The sequence below is a fragment of the Peromyscus eremicus genome, chromosome 13 (assembly GCF_949786415.1).
Source record: "Peromyscus eremicus chromosome 13, PerEre_H2_v1, whole genome shotgun sequence".
Lineage (NCBI taxonomy): Eukaryota > Metazoa > Chordata > Mammalia > Rodentia > Cricetidae > Peromyscus > Peromyscus eremicus.
Window position 1 is genome coordinate 25,991,843 of NC_081429.1, and position 14,093 is coordinate 26,005,935.

The 14,093-nt window shown below is 43.8% G+C and overlaps 1 pseudogene; it reads right to left on the reverse strand.

The window, feature by feature from the left end:
- Nucleotides 1-2,061: 2,061 nt before the first annotated feature.
- LOC131923648 (small ribosomal subunit protein uS9-like) lies at nucleotides 2,062-8,952 on the reverse strand (annotated as a pseudogene).
- Nucleotides 8,953-14,093: the final 5,141 nt, after the last annotated feature.

The following is a 14,093-nucleotide window of genomic DNA, read 5'->3' on the forward strand; positions in this document are numbered from 1 at the left end:
TGGTTGGCCCACTCCCAATTAGGTTACTTTAATCACTTCTATAGGGTGGTGTGAGGACCCCACCTGGGGATGTTTTGTTATGCGTTGGCTGCCTCTAGCTATCTGTTACTTTGTATTGTCTTTTTTAGTTTTGCTTGTTAGAGCGTCATTTGAAACTGAAGTACAGCTATCATAGATTGTTGTCAGGCCTTATGGACAGCGGCCAGGGGTATACTCGCCCTAGGTTAAACAAAAACTCAAGCGGGAAGAAGGGGATAATAACCAAAACAAGCACCCCACCTCCCCATCCCCCCAATGCATTACTGTGTGTTTCTAGGGTTTTATTTTAATTGCCTGTTCTTATTCTTCTGGTTGTTGTCTTATTAAATAATGTACTAACAAGGATGATGCCCCTTGATGCAGTATTTTCTGAAATTATCTAATAACTTCCTGCTATGAAGAATGAAAATTTAAGGTATATGGGCCAACAAGATGGCCTGGAGGATAAAAGACACTTACCACCAAGCCTGAAGACCTGGGTTCGATCCCCATGCCCCATGTAGTAGAAGAGAGCTGACTCCAAGTTGTCTTCTGACCCTCACATGTCCATGATGCCCCCCCCACAAATGTACACAGTAAATAAATAAATATAATGTAAAAAAAAATTAGTTTATATATACTCAGCCTTTCTGCTAATAGTTGTTCTTATGTTGAGTTTTGGTTGCATTTATAATTTTCAATCAAATTGCTTCATTTCTTATTATACCAACTACTAATTACCACTGTTCTCCCCCATTTCTTTTCAGTTTTAAAAATTTGACTTTTTATTGGTGAATTATGATTGCATATGTTTATGAGGTACAATGTGATATTTTGATAGACTTAAATAATATGGAATGGTTAAAGCAAACTAGTTAACAGACATTTCCTCACATCCTTAGTGTGTGTGTGTGTGTGTGTGTGTGTGTGTGTGTGTGTGTTGAGGATACCTGTAATTTACTTTCTTAGCAATGTCACATTACTATTTTGTTTTTTGTTTATTTGTTTTTGGTTTTTTGAGAAAAAGGTTTCTCTGTGTAGCCCTGGCTGTCCCGGAACTCATTCTGTAAATCGGGCTGGCCTTGAACTCAGAGATCCACCTGCCTCTGCCTCCCGGTGCTGGGATTAAAGGCGTGTACCACCACCTCCCAGTTTTCAGATTACTGTTAGTCAGGATTTAAAAGTGTATTCCTCCTGTCTACGTTGAAGGTTGTACTGCTGGGGTTGAGAAACAAATAATTATGTAAAATAGCTGGAGAGAGTGACAGGAATTCTAACCACGCCCCATGATCGCTAATTCCCTGGAGAGACATTTAGTCATTTCTGCCTAGTCATTTCCAGGCCGACTGTCCTGTGTAATCCGTGCGCTATGTAGTCACGTAATTTGCGTGCAGCGTGATCACGTAATCTATGTGCATGCGTGGAGTAGCCACGTGGGCCCATGTGCACATGCACAGGGTAGTCCATAAAAGGTGGGTCCCGTGTACCCTCCCCACTCTCTGCACACGTCTTTTCAGCAGCCCTGACCACACATTCTATCCTGTCCCTCCCTCCCTCCCTCCCTCCTAATAAAACTCTGATAGTGGGTTTGTTGTGCCTCGTGACTTTTCCTGGCAGGGTAAGAGTGCCACAATAAAACCAACAGAGGGCTTGGTGGGTGGAGCCAAGGGGCACATGGGTGGCCGCGGTCGTGGTGGAAAGTTACTCACACCACGCAGACGCGGCATCCATGTGGAAAGTTTTATTATTGAAGGAGGAGGAAAGAGGGAATAGAGAGAAGGAGAGAGGGAGAGAGAGAGGGAGAGAGCGAGAGAGAGCGAGAGAGCATTACCTCATGGTGAGAGAGGGAGAAAAGGAGAAGGAAGAAAGAGGGTCCTTCCTTCCTTCCTTCCTTCCTTCCTTCCTTCCTTCCTTCCTTCCTTCCTTCCTTTCTTTCTTTCTTTCTTTCTTTCTTTCTTTCTTTCTTTCTTTCTTTCTTTCTTTCTTTTAACATTACCCTGGGATGTTTATTACAAAGGTAAACCCCTGATCCTTGAGATGGGCTTATTGGTAGGATTTCTGGTATCCAGCACGGGCAACAGGACCTCCAAACTTTTTGGATTCACAGCGACACGGATCAGCTACAAGCAGGGTCCGGTCATACTGGATGAGGATATCTTTGATCTCCTTCTTAGAGGCCTCATCTACATACTTTTGGTAATAAGCCACCAGGGCTTTGGAGACGGACTGTCGGATAGCATAAATTTGGGCCACATGACCACCACCCTTCACAGCAAATCGCTCCGCGCCCAGCAGCAGAACCGGCTCAATCATCTCCAGGGGACGCGGGTTCACCTTGATGAGCCCGTTTCCCGTTTGCAGTGTGCCGCAGCTGTGGCCATCTTCTTGCATCTGAAGACCTGCACCGACTGCAGCGGACCCTTGGACGCAGCACAGCTACGAGGATGAACAGGAGCTCCTCACCACGCGGTGCCGCCACCAGAAAAAGGGGTTTGTTTTTCTTTCTTTTTTTAATGTTCTTTTTTTTAAATTTTGTTTTTTGTTTATTTATTTATTTATTTTTTTGGGGGTACAACCAAAACTTATTTTTTCTTTCTTTCTTTTTTTTTTTTTGGTTTTTCGAGACAGGGTTTCTCTGTGTAGTTTTGCGCCTTTCCTGGAACTCACTTTGGAGACCAGGCTGGCCTTGAACTCACAGAGATCCGCCTGCCTCTGCCTCCCGAGTGCTGGGATTAAAGGCGTGCGCCACCACCGCCCGGCTACCAAAACTTATTATAAGCCACAGTCATCCTAGGGTCTCCCCTGCCATATAGCCTCCCTGGTTCTGTGGGTTGCAGTCTGATTGTTCTTTGCTTTATATCTAGAATCCACTTATGAGTGAGTACATACCATGTTTGTCCTTCTGGGTTTGGGTTACCTCACTCAGGATGATATTTTTCTAGTTCCATCCATTTGCCTGCAAACCTCATGATGTCATTGTTTTTCTCTGCTGAGTAGTACTCCATTGTGTATAGGTACCACATTCTCTTAATCCACTCTTCAGCTGACGGGCATCTAGGTTGTCTCCAGGTTCTGGCTATTATGAATAGTGCTGCTATGAACATAGTTGAGCATGTATCTTTGTGGTATGATTGAACATTCCTTGGGTATATGCCCAAGAGTGGTATGGCTGGGTCTTGAGGTAGATCGATTCCCAATTTTCTGAGAAACCGCCATACTGATTTCCACAGTGGTTATACAAGTTTCCACTTCCACCAACAGTGGAGAAGTGTTCCCTTTGCTCCACATCCTCTCCAACATAGACTGTCATTAGTGTTTTTGATCGTTGCCATTCTGACAAGTGTAAAATGATATCTCAGAGTCGTTTTGATTCGCATTTCTCTGATGATTAAGGATGTTGAGCATTTCTTTAAATGTCTTTCAGCCATTTGTGATTTTTTTTTTTTTTTGAGAATTCTCTGTTTAGCTCTTTAGCCCATTTTTTAATTGGATTGTTCAGTATTTTGATGTCTAGTCCATTTGAATCATAGCATCTGTTAGGTCCTTTATTTCTTTGTTAAGTTTCAGTCTGGTAGATATGTCTTTTGGTGAGAGTGGTGTGTTGAAATCTCCCACTACTAATGTGTGGGGTTTGATGTGCGTTTTAAGCTTTAGTAGTGTTTCTTTTATGAATGTGGGTGCCTTTGTATTTGGGGCATAAATGTTCAGAATCGAGACTTCATCTTGGTGGATTTTTCCTGTGATAAATATGTAATGTCCATCCTGATCTCTTTCGAGTGATTTTAGTTTGAAGTCTATTTTATTAGATATTAGGATAGCTACACCAGCTTGCTTCTTAGGTCTGTTTGCTTGGAAGACCTTTTCCCAGCCCTTTACTCTGAGGTAGTGTCTGTCTTTGAAGTTAAGGTGTGTTTCTTGTATGTACCAGAAGGATGGATCCTGTTTTCTTATCCATTCTGTTAGTCTGTGTCTTTTTATAGGTGAGTTGAGACCATTGATAGTGATGGATATTAATGAACAGTGATTGTTAATTCCTGTTATTTTTTGTGGTTGGGTTGTGTTGTCCTTCTTTGGTGTTTGTTGGTGTGGGATTATCTATTGCCTGAGTTTTCATGGATGTTTTTAACTTCTTTAGGTTGGATTTTTCCTTCTAGTGCTTTCTGTAGGGCTGGATTTGTGGATAGGTATTGTTTAAATCTGGTTTTATCATGGAATATTTTTTTTTTAAACAGGCTTTTTTTTTTTTTTAAAGGATTTATTTATTTATTATGTGTACAGTGAGTGTTCTGTCTGCAGGCCAGAAGAGGGCACCAGATCTCATTGTAGATGGTTGTGAGCCACCATGTGGTTGCTGGGAATTGAACTCAGGATCTCTAGAAGAACAGCCAGTGCTCTTAACCTCTGAGCCATCTCTCCAGCCCCTATCATGGAATATTTTGTTTACTATGTCTATGGTGATTGAGAGTTTTGCTGGGTATAATAGTCTGGGTTGGCATCCGTGGTCTCTTAGTGTCTGCATAACATTTGTCCAGGACTTTCTAGCTTTCATAGTCTCTATTGAGAAGTCTGGTGTTATTCTGATGGGACTGCCTTTATATGTTACTTGGTCTTTTTCCTTTGGGGCTCTTACTATTTTTTCTTTGTTCTGTATGTTTAGTGTTTTGATCATTATGTGGTGAGGGGACCTTTTTTTTGGATCCAACCTATTCGGTGTTCTGTAAGCTTCTTGTATCTTCATAGGTATTTCTTTCTTTAGGTTAGGAAAGTTTTCTTCTGTGATTTTGTTGAATATATTTTTCTGTGCCTTTGAGCTGATATTCTTCTTCTTCTATCCCTATTATTCTTAGGTTTGGTCTTTTCATGGTGTCCCAAATTTCTTGGACGTTTTGTGTTATGACTTTTTTGTCTTTAGTGTTTTCTTTGACTGACACATCTGTTTTCTCTATTGTATCTTCAGTGTCAGAGATTCTGTGTTTCATCTCTTACATTCGGTTGGTTATGCTTGCTTCTATAGCTCCTGTTCGTTTAGTCAGGATTTCTATTTCCAGCATTCCTTCACTTTGTGTTTTCTTTATTGTCTCAATTTCAATTTTCAAATCTTGAATTGTTTTCTTCATCTGTTTAATTACTTTTCCTTGGCTTTCTTTGATTTCTTCTAGTTTTTTTGTTTGTTTTTTCTTCCATTTCTTTAAGGGAATTTTTATTTCCTCTTTAATGGAGTTTTTCATTTCCTCTTTAAGGATCTCTATCATCTTAAAGTCATTTTTAGGATTGATTTCTTCTGTTTCTTCTGCCTTGGTATGTTCAGATCTTGCAGGTGTAGAATCACTAGGTTCTGATGTTGTCATATAGGTCTTTATGTTGTTGCTTGTATTTTTGCATTGGCGTCTACTCATCTCTTCTGCTCAGTATAGGCGGTGTCTGTGTCTGAAGGTACCTCTCTTGTTCTAATTGTTAGTCTTGGTCCACTAGGAGTTCTTGGTTAAATCGGTGCTGTTGGGCTCTGTTTCTTTGGGAGCAGCTGTTCCCAGTTGGTGTAGTGTAGGCTTATGATTCTAGTGATCTGGTTCGGTGGCTGGTCGGCGCCTTCTTTTGTGTTCTCAGGTCACGTTTTGTTCATTTGTCAATTCCTCAGCTGATTTGTTTCCTCAGACTGCAGACTGTAGGATTCTGAATCCTCTACTGAATGGATCTCAGCTGAGTAGATTATTTAGCAGGGTAGTCTCACCAACACTTCCAAGTTGTTGGGTTTCGCAGGATCAGCAGCTGGGCCCTGGGTTGGCCTCAGACAGAGTGTTCGGATCCGTTCTGGTCGTGTCCCATGGAAATGGCTCCTTCCTCGGGTGCTGGGTTTAAAGGCGTCCCTGTTCCAGGTTCTTATTCTCCTTGTTTTCACTAACTTCTCAGCATGTAGCTCAGTTTCTGGTCTTTATTATGACCACGACTCTGCCACTGCTCAGCCTGCCTCTGCGGCCACTCTGCCTGCCTCTGTCACTGCTCCGTCTGCCTCTGGTTTTGTTTTTCTTAAAGGGGACTTTACATAAAATGACACGGTCAAAATGGGTCCCCAAGAGGTGGGGTTCTGAATGCTAACAGATAACAAACACCCCCAAAATGCCTCTTTGAACATCAAACAGAGCACCTGAGAAACAGCAGAGAAAGGTTCCCTGCTGTATGTCTGAATGATGGCTCTTCAAGAAGATACCTTCTCACTTGTGAAACTTCCCCAGGTAATCACACCATCTGGGAGGAATTGGTACACACGGCAGGAGGGATGACTACCATTGATGCCCTGCCAGAGTACAAAGAACTTTCACCCAGGCTGCGGTCCATTCTTCAGACTCTTTCATCTCCCCTAAAATTCACATCTTCAGGGATTGGGGATTTAGCTCAGTGGTAGAGCGCTTGCCTAGCAAGTGCAAGGCCCTGGGTTCGGTCCTCAGCTCTGGAAAAAAAAAATTCACATCTTCCTCCTCCTCTCCCCTGCAAGTAAGCTTCTGGCTGTCACTGGGTGTCTTAGTTACTTTTCTATCACCATGACAAAACACCACGGCCAAGGCAACCTATGAAAGAAAACATTCAGCTTGTGTTTTACAGATTCAGAGGAGGAGGAGCCTCTGACCATCACGATGGGGAGCATGGCAGCAAGCACACATGCACGGCATTGGAGCGGTAGCTGAGAGCTCACTCACATCATGAGACACAAACCATAAGGCAGGAAGGGGGGGAGGGGGTTCGGGGGAGGGAAGAGGAAACTGGGAATGGCATAGGCTTTTGAAACCTCAAAGTCTGCCCCCCCACCCCACCCACCGCCTGGTGACACACCCCCTCCAACAAATCCTCACTTCCTAATCCTTACCAAACAGTTCCAACTGGGGACCAAGTATTCAAGCACATGAGCCTAGGGGGACTAGTCTTACTCAGAACACTGCACTGGAGAACTGGGTACTGGGTCAGTGAGCCTGTTTGCCTCTTCCGTTCACCATCATCTCAGCAGGCTTATGTTAGCAGCCTTCAGAGACAGCGGGAAGGTTCTTTTGCTCCCACGTGTAGTCAGAAGGTTTCCCCGGTCCCGCCTGGTGCCACAGCCGCTCAGACCCAAGTAAACACACAGAGGCTTATATTAATTACAAACTGTATGGCCTATGGCAGGCCTCTTGCTAGCTAGCTCTTATGTCTTAACTTAACCCATTTCCATTAATCTATGTTTTGCCACGTGTTCCGTGGCTTTACGAATCTGCTGGCATCTTGCTTCTCCTTTGGTGGCAGCTGGCGTCTCTCCTGCCTCTGCCTTTCTTCTTCCTGTCTCTCTCCCTTCCCGTCTGCCTCTAAGCTGCCTTGCCACAGGCCAAAGCAGCTTATTTGTTAACCAATGGGAACAATGTATATTCACAGTGTACAGAGAGACATCCCCAGCATCAATGCCCTTCCCATTTTGTCCTCTCTTCTCCTTTTCATGTCTATTACCCAGCCCGGCACCAACGCTTTAAATGGTCAACACCTCTCAATTCTGTTCTGAAACCATAAGTAAACACTTATCTCTGTGTTGATTCTAGAAGGTGAAAACATGAACTTATTGGTGAAATTATTAAAACCACTCCACGTAGTTAAAAGGAGATTTATTTAATGGCGTAACTTACAAATTAAGGGATAGGTAGGTCGCGGGGTCTGGGGAAGGTGTATCGCAGTCCAGCAGTGTTCTCTGGAGCTCTGCTTGGTCCACCTCACTGTCCAGGGTCCCGGACCAGAGAGAGTGCTGGCCCATCCAGTTCTCGGGTCTCCAGGTGCCTCCCTTGGCCCCGCCTTATAGGCATGACAGTCTCAATGGGGGTTGGAACTTCCAGATCAAAGCTGGAATGGCTACCCACCACATGAACTGTACTGATTATAACAGTAGCAAAGGCTAAATGTAGCCTACCCAGTCTCCATTCTGTCCTGACAAAACCTCATAGTTTCTATGTGGCCATAAGCTTTAGAAGCCTATATACATTCTTAGTGAGAAAAAGTGAATCCATCATGGACTAATTGGTGACTATTTTTTTTTTTCTATGTAGTATTGGTTGTCCTAGAATTTGATACATAGATCAGGCTGTGCTTGAACTCACAGAAATCTGCCTGCTTCTCCCTCCCAAGTGTTAGGATTAAAGGTGTGTGCCTTCATGCCTAGTTAATTGGCATAACTATATATGATTTTTATTAATTCTTTGAGAATTTCATACAATGAATTTAGATCATATTCACCCCCCAACTCCTTCTCCCAACTCCTTCTAGATCCACCCCAACTGCCCTTTTCCCAACTTGTTGCATGCATTTTTGTTTGTCTGTTTGTATTTTGAGACAGGGTTTCATTATGTAGCTTTGGCCAGCCTAGAACTCACTGTATAGACCAGACTGGCCTTGAACTCAGAGATCCACCTGCCTCTACTTCTTGAATACTGGTATTAAAGGCTTATGCCAACACACCTAGTGCCCTTTTCAAAAAAAAAAACAAAACAAAAAACCCCAGTCTGTGCCGACTGAATATTCATGGATTTGGAGGCATCTACTGGAGCGTGGTCAACTTTCCAGGAGCCACACCCTTCATGAAAACTGGCTCTCTCTTCTACAGAGACCATCCACTGTCAACAGCTCCTCAGTTGGGGGTGGGTCCCACAAGCCCCTCCTCCCTCCGTGGTAGAGTGATGATTGGCTCGACCTAGTGCTGGTCTTGCCCTACCACAGCTACTGGGAGCTCATGAGTGGAGTGGTCTTGTCGTGTTCGGAGGACACAGTTTCGCTCTGGTCCTTCACAACCTCTCGACTCTTACAATCTTTCTGTCCAGTCTTCTGCACTGGTCCCTGAGGCTTTGGTGGGTTGTTGATACAGATGTTACATTTGTAGCTGACCACACTGTTAGAATTCCTAGCCACACCCCCAGCTACATGACCGAGCATGTGCTGTCCCGTAGTCAGGCAAGATGCTCAGTCATCCCAGGGACTAATGTCCTATGTAATCTGTGTGCTGCATGATCACATAATCTATGCACATGTGTGGCATAGCCACATAAGCCCAAATGTGCATGTGTGTGTGTCAGGGGGAACCTATAAGAGTGGGTTCCACCTGTTCCTTCTCTCTCTTCCTGCATGGTCATTCCTATGCACACCCCTTCTTTCCCTTCCCTTAATAAACTCTTAAAACAAGTGGGTTTTCTTGTGCCTTGTGGCTTCTCTTGTATGGTAAACAGCACCACTTAATAAATAACACATACCACTGACACTTCATCTGCACTTTGCATAGCTGTGAGTTTCTGTATGAACTGCTGTCCACTGCACAAAGAAACCCCTGATCCGTTCTGAGAGCCACACTAATCTGTGGGTATAGAGAGTAATTCAGAGGGCAGGTTGATACATTGTCCATTTAGCAAACTAATAGTAGTAAGCTCACCCCTGGAGCTTGTGAGTAACCTGCTTTTTAAACTTGAGTGTGCAACAGGATGACCTGGAAGACTATTGACACCGTGGGTATCTGGACTAGACTCAGGCATTCTAACTTGATAAATCTAGATGTATAGTCCAGCGACTTGCATGTCCAACAAGCACCCGGGTAATGCAGGAACCTTGTTGAGAACTACTAACCTAAGTGAAGCTTGGCCCTCTCAGTAGGATATCCTTAGGATATGTTGCTTTAATAATGACTGAAAATAAATAGAATTTCAAACTTTATTTCAGACTAGGAAGCCATGTAAAGAAATTTCTTGATGAGAAGGATTTGAGTCCTGGGTTTCTTCTACTTAGGTCTCTGTCATCTGTGGGAGTGACTGATACTGACCTATACCACAGACCTTCATGCTGGCCAGGAGGAAGCAAGACAGCAGAGAGCATAGAGAATCTAAAGGATCAATCCACAATTTGCTTACAAACTTTGCAATCACATCTAATTGGCCAGAACTGAGTCACGTGATGAAGTGCAAGGGAGGCTGGGAAGGGATGCTTCTATCCTGTTGGTCATGTGTCTAGGTATAATTCAAGGAGTTTTATCATGGCAAAGAAGAAGAGAACGATGAGGTAAGTGGGGTAATGACCCACCTCTGCTGTCTGATCCCATTCTCATTTCTAGCAATACTTACAGACATGCCAAGAACTCAGTTTCCATCAGGGGACAGCATAGGATGTCTGCTGGGGAATTTTGCAAAGGTTTCCTGAATGGTGTTGTCTTAGTTAGGTTTTTGTTGCTGTGAAGAGACACCATGGCCACAGCAACTCTTATAAATGAAAACATTTAACTGCGGGGGATCATTTACAGTTTCAGAGGCTCAGTCCATTATTATCATGGTGAGGAGCATGGCAGCATTCAGGCAGATATGGTGTTGGAGCTGAGAGTCCTACATCTTGACTCAGAAGCAACAGGAAGTCGACTGATTCACTGGGCGGTATCCTGAGCATAGGAAACCTCAAAGCCTGCCCCCACAGTGACACACGTCCTCCAACAAGGTCACACCTATTCCAACAAAGCCACATCTCCCTGTAGTGCCACTCTATGAGCTTATGGGAGCCAAATACATTCAAACTACCATATTCTACTCCCTGGCCCCCATAAACCTTTAACAATATCATAATGCAAAATGCATTTAGTCTGACTTCAAAATTCCCCATTGTCTTTCGTAGTCTCAACACTGTTTCAAAGTTCAAAGTCTTTTTTGAGATTCATGCAATCTCTTAACTATAATCCCCTATAAAATCAAATTGAAAAGCAGATCACATACTTCCAACATATAATGGCATAGGATATACATTACCATTCCAAAATGTGGGGGAGGGAGCATAGTGAGGAAATACTGGACCAAAGCAAAACCAAAAGCCAGGTGGGCAAACTCTCAACTCTGCATAGAAATGCTCTTCAGATCTCTAACTCTACTCAGCTTTGTTGACTGCAGCACACTTCTTTCCCTTGGGCTGGTTCCTCTCCCTGTTAGCAGCTCTCCTCGGCAAATATCCCACAACTCTGGCATCTCTAGCATCTTGAGTTCTCCAAGGCGATCTAGTCTTCAACTTCACATAATGGCCTTTCTACTAGGCCTCCATTCAGGGAACCCCTGACACATGCCTGGCCTCAGCAGCTTTCCTTAGGCACAGAGACAATTTCCATAATCCTTTTCTTCTATCCTTAACTCTAAAGCTAGAACCATGTGGATGAACCTGCAAAATTCTGCTGCTTGCTGGGGCTGGAACACGGCCCTCTCATTCAATTACATCTTCACCAGCTTTCTGTTTGCCACCTTCACTGACTAAGCTTGGCTGTTCTTCAACTTGCTCTGTAGACCAGTCTGGCCTCAAACTCAGAGATCCACCAGCCTCTGCTTTCCCAGTGCTGGGTTTAAAAGTGTGTACCACCACACTTGGCTCTAAGCTTTTCTTAAATTCCTTTTTACAAGTTGGAAATTTAGCTGGGTGGGATCTGCCTGCCTTTGCCTCATGAGTGCTGGGACTACAGGTGTGCACCATCTCACCTGGCTCTAAGCTTTTCTTTAGTTCCTTTTCATGATATAGCTTAATTAGAGTTAGCACCAAAAACCACATGAGTCTATATTAGGCTGCATTGAGATTTCTTCTGCCAATAGAATTAATCTAAAATTCTTCATTTTAGTCTTGGGCAAACTTTTTGGACAAGGGCAAAAAGCAGCTGCTTCCTTCACCAAAATATCCTAAGAATGATTTCTAGGCAACATACTAAAATTCTTCTCCTCTGAAATCTAATAGGAATTCTAGCCATGCCCCCATGACTGTGCATGCACTGGCGAGACACTCAGTCATTTCCTGGGCTGTACATCCTACATAAGCTGTGTGCTGCGTGGTCATGTGTGCAGCATGGACACATGCGCAGCGTGATCGTGTAATCTATGCACATGCGCATGCGTAGCTATGTAGGCCCATATGCGCATGCGTGGGGGAGTCCATAAAAAGCGGATCCCATGTACCCACCCCTCTCTTTTGCACATGTCTCTCAAATAGGCCTAAGTACACCCTTTCCTGTCCCTCCCTTCTAATGAACTCTCATAGTGGGTTTTGTTGTACCTCATGACTTTCCTCGCAGGGTAAACAGCGCCACATAAAACTAACAAAACCTCTTGAGGTAGCCCCCTACAGTTCACCAAATCACACTCAGTATGTCTCAGTAAGCAGTGCTTAAAGTATTCCACTGCTTTCCTAACCCCAGTTCCCAAAGTACATATTACTCCAAACAAAAGCATGGTCAGGCCTATCACAACAACATCTCAGTCCCTGGTACCAACTTCTGTCTTACTTAAGATTTTTATTGCTGTGAAGAGACACCATGACCACAGCAACTCTTATAAATGAAAACATTTATTTGAGGGGGCTCGCTTACAGCTTCAGAGGTTCAGTCCATCATCATCGTGGTGAGGAGCCTGGCAGTGTGCAGCCAGACATGCTGGAGCCGAGAGTCCAGATCTTGACTTAGAGGTAACAGGAAGTCAACTGACTCCCTGGGAGGTATCCTGAGCCTAGGAAACCTCAAAGCCCGCCCCCCATAGTGACACACTTCCTCCAACAAGACCACACCTCCCAATAATGCCACGCCCCATGGGCTTATGGGGTCCAATTACATTCAAACTACGGCAGGTGTCTTCTTTGGGATCCCATTATGATAGAAACACTGAAGGAACACTGGGTAATTTGCCGTTTTGAGGAGAGCTAGCCTTTGAATAAATGAGACAGAACCAGAGGAAAAGTTAAACATTTGATGAAGTGGCATGGCCACTTCACTGACCTGTCTGCTGAAGCCCCTCTGCCCAGAGAGCCTTACTATGTCACAAACCACATTTCCAAATAATTACCGGAAAGTTAAGATAACTGATGGTCCCTTCTGCTTCTTTTGATTCTTCTTTCCCCTTTGCTTGTACTCTTAATTTTTTTTTCACTGTAGCCCAGGCTAGCCTACCTAGACTGACCACAAACTCTGTAGGCAATCCTCCTGTCTCAGTGCTGAGCTTACAGATGTGCGCTTCTGTGCTAAATAATGTCATTTCTACATTTTGAACTTTAAGCTTATCCTCTTTTAATACCAATTATAATCCAGTTTTTGTTTTTTTTTTTTAATTATTAAAAAGAAAGTTAACCAGTGATAGGAATTCCAACCATGCCCCCATGGTCGTGCATGCCCGGCAGGACACTTAGACTAGTCATTTTCAGGTCTTCCGTCCTACATAACCCATGCCCCATGGCTACATGGTTATGTAATCGCGCTAACATGACCATGTGATCTACGCACATGCGTGGAATAGCCACATGGGCCTGTGTGTGCAAGTATATCCTGGCCTTTATAAGGCGGCCCCATGCCCCCCCCCTTCTCGAACATGTCCTTCCACAGGCTAGCCTCACCCTCACTATGTTGCCAAGGATAACTTTGAACTTCCTTTTAAAATAGTCCCACCAAATGGGGACCAAGTATTCAAATACATGGGCTTTGGGGGCTCATTCAAACCGTCACAACGTGAAATCGTATTATTGTGTTACTTAAATGAGCTGAGGTTGCTGGGCGGTGGTGGCTCATGCACACCTTTAATCCGAGCACTTGAGAGGCAGAGGTAGGTGGATCTGTGTGAGTTCAAGACCAGCCTGAACTACATAGTGAGTTCCAGGACAGACAGGGCTACACAGAGAAATCCTGTCTCAAAAAACAAACAAACAAATAAAAACCCAAAAAACCAAAAAGAGCTGAGGTTTAAAGGATACAAGTACTCTGTGTGTGTGTGTGTGTGTGTGTGTGTGTGTGTGTGTGTGTGTGTGCATTGCTAGGGATTGAACCCAGGGCCTTATACTAGTAAGTGCTCTGCCACCAAGCTACATACCAACCCATAAATTAATATTTTTTGGGAACCTACTATATGCCTAATATCTTTCCTGTATTTATGAATTCTCTTGGTTTTGGTTTGCCATCTCCTCTTCTCTACAAACATGTCACTGATCATCATAAATGAACTATTTTAAAAGGAAGTTCAAAGTTATCCTTGGCAACATAGTGAGGGTGAGGCTAGCCTGGGCTATATGAGATTCTGTCTCAAAAAAAGAAAAAAAAA